This window comes from Calidris pugnax, unplaced genomic scaffold, assembly GCF_001431845.1.
Source record: "Calidris pugnax isolate Ruff unplaced genomic scaffold, ASM143184v1 scaffold214, whole genome shotgun sequence".
Taxonomy (NCBI): Eukaryota; Metazoa; Chordata; class Aves; order Charadriiformes; family Scolopacidae; genus Calidris; species Calidris pugnax.
Window position 1 is genome coordinate 127,889 of NW_015090972.1, and position 6,266 is coordinate 134,154.

The window sequence follows — 6,266 nt, forward strand, 5'->3', positions numbered from 1 at the left end:
AGGGAATAGAGTAAGAATAGAATAGTAGAATAGTAGAATATAATTAGGGTAGAAGATAAAAAAATAGAATGTAATAGGAAAGGAAAGGAAAGGAAAGGAAAGGAAAGGAAAGGAAAGGAAAGGAAAGGAAAAAGGGAAAAAAATGTCCTTGCTGTTTGGAAATGATACATTTTAGGTGTCCCCAGAGCCGGGAGCATCACTGGGACATGGCACTGGGTTTGTGACACCCCAGCCCTGTCCTGGCCGTGTCCCAGCTGTGTCCCAGCCCACGCTGGCTCGTGCAGTCGGGCAGGGATCACCTTGGGGCCAGAACATTAAACAGGGAGTGGGGAACGGGCACGTGCGGGAGGACGGGGGGCAAACAGCCCCTGATGCTCCTGATTACCAGGGGGTGTTGACTTTTCCCCCCCCAACGTCAGCAGGACGTGAGCTTTTGCTTTGCTGCTTGTGCTTTTTCCCCTGCACGGGGATTTCCACCTCTGGGAAAACAAAACAAAACAAAAAAAAAAGGGAAAAAAAGATATTTGCTGGGTTTTCTCCCCTAAATAAAGTTTGAAAGCAGCGTAAAAGTGGTTTTTCTCTGCTCACCCCTAACCTAGACTACTCATGACTGCTTCGATTTACAATTTTAAATCAAGGAGGAGAGGCTGCTCTTGCAAGGCTGGGTGTCCCTCTATAGATTTATGCCTGAATTGAGTCATTTCCCACTCAATTTTCACTTTCTGCAGTTCAAAGCCAGTGGGAGATGGGTCATTCCCACCTGCCAGCCCTGCTCCGGGTCCGGGGTGTCCCCCCCAAAATGGGAGTTGAAGCTTTTTAGTTGTTTTATTTCTTGTTGTGAAAATGGGAGTTGAGGACAGTCAGAAGCTTTTTAGTTGTTTTATTTCTTGTTGTCTAGACTACTCATGACTGCTTCGATTTACAATTTTAAATCAAGGAGGAGAGGCTGCTCTTGCAAGGCTGGGTGTCCCTCTATAGATTTATGCCTGAATTGAGTCATTTCCCACTCAATTTTCACTTTCTGCAGTTCAAAGCCAGTGGGAGATGGGTCATTCCCACCTGCCAGCCCTGCTCCGGGTCCGGGGTGTCCCCCCGAAAATGGGAGTTGAGGACAGTCAGAAGCTTTTTAGTTGTTTTACGGGGAGAAGTTGTTGTTATTTCTACTGGGAGAAAATAATTTCCAGTATTTTCCACTGAGAGATGTCTAAAAATTACACCCAAAATCCCCCACCAGTAGCCCCTTTGCACATTTCCAAGCTTGTGGGAAGGCCAGACACAGCTAATGAAGTGAGGCACCTTAAGAAAAGAAACCCAAACCACGAAACGATATATTTTTTAACACTGTTATGAAATATTGTGCTTTTTTTCCCCAACTTTTTTCCCCACCCTCTACTGCTATGGGACCCCTTGCTATTTGGCAACCCACAGTGTCCCCTGAGCCCTTCTGCGACGGTCCCTGGGGAAACGGGTATCACAAATTCACCTGGAATAAAATCAACCCAGTCATTGCAATGTTTTATTTTCACCAAATTTACAATATCTTTTTTTTTTTCGGGGAGAAACAAGCGCGGGGAAGCTTTTGCCCAGCACCAAATGCCAAATGGGAAGGACTTTCCTCTCCGGGATAACACAACGTCCCCCCCCAGCCCTATATTTGGTGTCCTTTGGGGTCTTTAGAAAGAGAAATGGTCGCTGCTGTAGCACCAAAACTTACCAAAATCAGCCCAATCCCCCCAAAATGGGAGGGCCCAGAGCCCAGGGGGTTGATGATGCCCCCAGCACTGACCCCCAAGGGCTTTCCCAGAGCAGCTCAGCACATGGGTGCATTCAAACCTCAAAAATAAGCTTTTTCTATAAGCACTGCTTCTGCTTGAAGGGGAACCAGCCAGGTTTGGGGTCCTTTTTGCTGTAGATGTTGACTATTTTTGTTCATTTCCTATATTTATTCCTTTTTATTTATTATTGTGGGAGTTGCTGTAGGAAGCAGGAGAGGAGCTCAGTTGACACACGATTTTTTCCACCTTATGTTTGTAAGAGAGGACCTGAAAGCACGTGTCTGAGATAACCTGTAGGTCATTTAATTAACATTAAAATCCCATTTTCTTCTCAAATTCGACCGACATAAAGAGAGGCTCCCAAACCTCATACAGAGCCTGAGCTTTAGGCAGATACAGAGGCTGGAAAACATTTTTCTTCATCCCAAAGACCCCCGTCTGGTAGGATGAAGCTTCAGCCAGCCCTGCTTCAGCCTCTGCCAAACACACTGCCTTGCTTGAATTTGGGGAAAACCCTTTCCCTAATTCCCCACAGCTCCTCGGTATCGATTTCTTTTAATTGCCGGGTCGATTAGACCGTCCATCCCTTGCTTCCAGGAAAAAAAAATGGGCTGCTAAGACACAATCAGGCAATATCACGATGGGAATTACGGTTACGGGAATGGTTTATCCAGTGGGATTTGCAGGGAAACTGCTCCAAACCCCCCCAAAAAGGACATTTCTGCCCCTCTGATTTTCCTCTTTCCTAGTGCAAAGTGAGAAGTGCCAAAGTAGGGACACTTTGGAGGCACTGTCCCTGCAGACCCTTCGTGGGGGAAATGCTGCTGCTCGGCTTTGTGGCCCCAATTTTATCGGGTACCAGGATAAAATCCACGGGAGGCAGCACTGGGTGCTCAGCATCTATCCATTGCTTGCTTCCAGGAAAAAAAATAAAGGGCTGATAAGACACAATCAGGCAATATCACGATGGGAATTACGGTTACGGGAATGGTTTATCCAGTGGGATTTGCAGGGAAACTGCTCCAAACCCCCCTAAAAAGGACATTTCTGCCCCTCTGATTTTCCTCTTTCCTAGTGCAAAGTGAGAAGTGCCAAAGTAGGGACACTTTGGAGGCACTGTCCCTGCAGACCCTTCGTGGGGGAAATGCTGCTGCTCGGCTTTGTGGCCCCAATTTTATCGGGTACCAGGATAAAATCCACGGGAGGCAGCACTGGGTGCTCAGCATCTCTCTTTGCTCTTCCTAAATCACATCATCCTCATTCTGACAGCGTAAAATAAAGGAGGGAGGGGAAAGCTGGCTGACAGCCTCTGCTACATGCACACAACATCTCGTGAAAGGGATTTTGGAGGAGGCCACAGCCACTTTCCTTTGAGCCATTGCTCAGTTGAAGCTGAATCCAGCTCCGGGCTGGGGCTGAGCTTTGCTAAACCACACGTTGAAGCAGCTCGGTGGGACCGTGCCTCAGTTTCCCCACACAACACAGAGCTCATAACACCACTGTATACTGTGGAAAAGCACTTTTAACGTGGCCTGGTGCCGTGTGGGTACCCGATGGCCGGTGGGAGAGGGTGAAAAATGGGTGCTGGGAGGGGGGGTGGGGGCTCACAGCTGGAAAGGCAGGAGCATGGCCCTAAAAATCGATGTTCTTGAAGTCGAGGGAGCAGCGGTAGCGGCCGTCGAGGAACCTGGAGCAGATGAAGTTGGGTAAACAGGGACAAGTGTGGTGCTGGCGCTTCCCGAAGAAAGGGACCTGTGGAGAGAGAGAGGGGAGAGAGGAGGGTGTCAGGGCTCTGCCGCCGCCACACAATGATCAAAAAGGGGCTCAAAACCCTTAGAAAATCTCCTGCTCTTCTCAGGGGTTTAACGGGGATCTGCCTGAAATGAAGCTTTGATCCCACCGAAGTCCTTCCTTGTGCGAGCTGAGGGTGCAGAGCCATTAAATCTTGCTCCCAAGGTGGAAAATCGATGCTCCCCCCCCAACTCCGGGCTGGGATGCGGCTGCTAAATCCTGATGGAAGAGGGATGGCTTCAGCCTCGCACTTTGGGCTAATCCCAGGGCGTCGGGGCTTCTTATCGGCCCAAAATCATGATGCTGGGGGGGGATTTGGTGGCATTAATTTGGCTTCTCCTGGCTCGGCGGAGCATTAACGACCGGGTTTGGAGCAGTTTTTATTGGAAATGACGGGGGCGGGCGGCTCCGTCCCGGCTCCCAGCCAAGGTCCACAGCACCCATGGGACACCCCGAGGATTTCAGGTGACACTCACAGGCTCAAGATACTTTATAGAGGATGAAACCAGCCCCACGGCACCAGAGCCAGGACCACCATGATGTTGTCTCCTCCCAAACCCACCCCCAACACCGACCCCCTTCTCCATCCTTGGGCTTTAATGGGGTTTTTCTCCCACGCGAGGAGCTCGGTGCCCTTGTCCTTGTCCCCCTCCATCCCAGTCCCACCAGGCAACCCCCCCCCACCCCGGTACCTTGTGACTGAAGGGGTGGCACTCAGGGTGACACTCACAGGCTTAACATACTTTATAGAGGATGAAACCAACCCCACGGCACCGGGACCACCATGATGTTGTCTCCTCCCAAACCCACCCCCAACACCGACCCCCTTCTCCATCCTTGGGCTTTAATGGGGTTTTTCTCCCATGCGAGGAGCTCGATGCCCTTTTCCTTGTCCCCCTCCATCCCAGTCCCACCAGGCCACCCCCCCCCACCCCGGCACCTTAAAACCCTTCCCACTCATCCTATGGGTTCACTCCCCAAATACCATCCCTGGAGGGATCTAAAAGCCATTGCTGAGGGACACGGGTCAGTGGTGGGTTGGTCGGTGTTGGGTTGATGGTTGGTCTTGATGAACTTAAAGGTCCCCTCCAACCCAGGGAAGGGGTGGAATCGCCAGAGAATCACAGCACATTTTGGGTTGGAAGGGACCTTAAAGTTTATCCAGTTCCATCCCTTCTAGTGGCTGGGCCATCTTCAATGAGACCAAGTTGCCCAAAGCCCCCTCCAACCTGGCCTTGAACACTTTCAGGGATGGGATTAACCTTGGAAAGGTTCATCTTTCTCTGGTTCTGTGAGCATCCTTAGCACCCACAGAAAGGATGCAGAGACACCCGTGTTCAGTTTTGACAACTTCTGCCTGGGTTATGCATGTGCTGGCTGATGTTGGCGCTTCGTGATGGGGGGGTACAGAGGAAAACTTTGTAGCTGCCCAATTTAAAAGCAGGGTCGGTGCCACGTCTGGACAGCGGCGTCGGGGAATAAACTCACTGGCCAGACTGCCCCGTGATGCACACACGTAGCCCGTCTGAGCCTGTAAAATCTGCTAAATAATGCAAATGCCCCCTACTTTTTTTTTTATTAGAAGGCAGGAGAGTAATGCCAATGACTCAGCCCCTCCCACCCAAGGCAGATGTAAAATGGGAAACAGATGGGGAAACTGAGGCACAGATGCAAATGTGCAGCACCCCACCTGGGAGCCCAGGAGGATGTTGAGAAGAGGTGGATGGGGACACCCCGAGCACCAGCAGGTCCCCTTTTGCCTCCCCCCCTCCTCCCCAAGCTGTTGACCATCCCTAGTGCAGCTCATCCCACCCCCGACCCATTTTCCTGATGCCAGGGTTGGTGGCACAAGAAGCACCCAAACCCCACCCTGGGGTCACCCCCTCCTTGGGGGACCATTGAGGACCCCTGAAAGCCAGGAGAGCCCTAAGTAAGGACCTATCTCTTCCCCACCAGCCTGTTTAGAAGCCCCCACATAGGGTTTTGTGGTGCTGAGCTGGTCATTCCCTGGTGCTGGGGGGGGTGGAGAGGAAAAGGGATCAATCTCCCCCCTGATCCAAGTGTTGAGCCCTGAATCTCCCTCCCACCATCTCCCAGCTGGGACCACATCACTCGTACAGGCAAAAAGGAATGGAAATTGCAACTGGGAAAAAATAAACACTAGGGTGGTGGACCCAGCAGGGTAATTTTGGGGTGCAGCTCCCTCAAGGGGGGCAATAAGGGGAAATCAGGGGAATAAGGGGAAAGCCTTCCCTTTCCTGATTCTCCCTAAGCCTCCAAAGCACCTTGCAATACCCAAACACTGGTAAAAAAAATCAGATATTAGCAACGATGGACCCTTGTCTGCAAACTCGGGGAGGCTGAAGGCAACTGGGTGCGTGTAGGGGTTGGGAGATGCAGCCAAAAAAATCCCAGGCTTGAAAGAAAAAGGTCTGACTCTAAGAAATGTGTGGGAAAAGAGGAGCTGAGAACCTGTTGAACCCATCCCAAAAATTTCCCATCATTTGGGAAAAGCTGGGAGGCAGAGAGGCAGCCGGGATGCAAACGTGTCGTCTTGGTTTTAAAAAGAAGATTTTTCACCGCCAGGGGAAAAAGCCAGAGGGGGAGGTTCAGCCATGCCTGAACTATCCCAAAAGCATTTTGAGTCCTGAAGTGCCACAAAAGTCTGGATTCTGTCCCCAAAACCTACTGCTCCTCTTG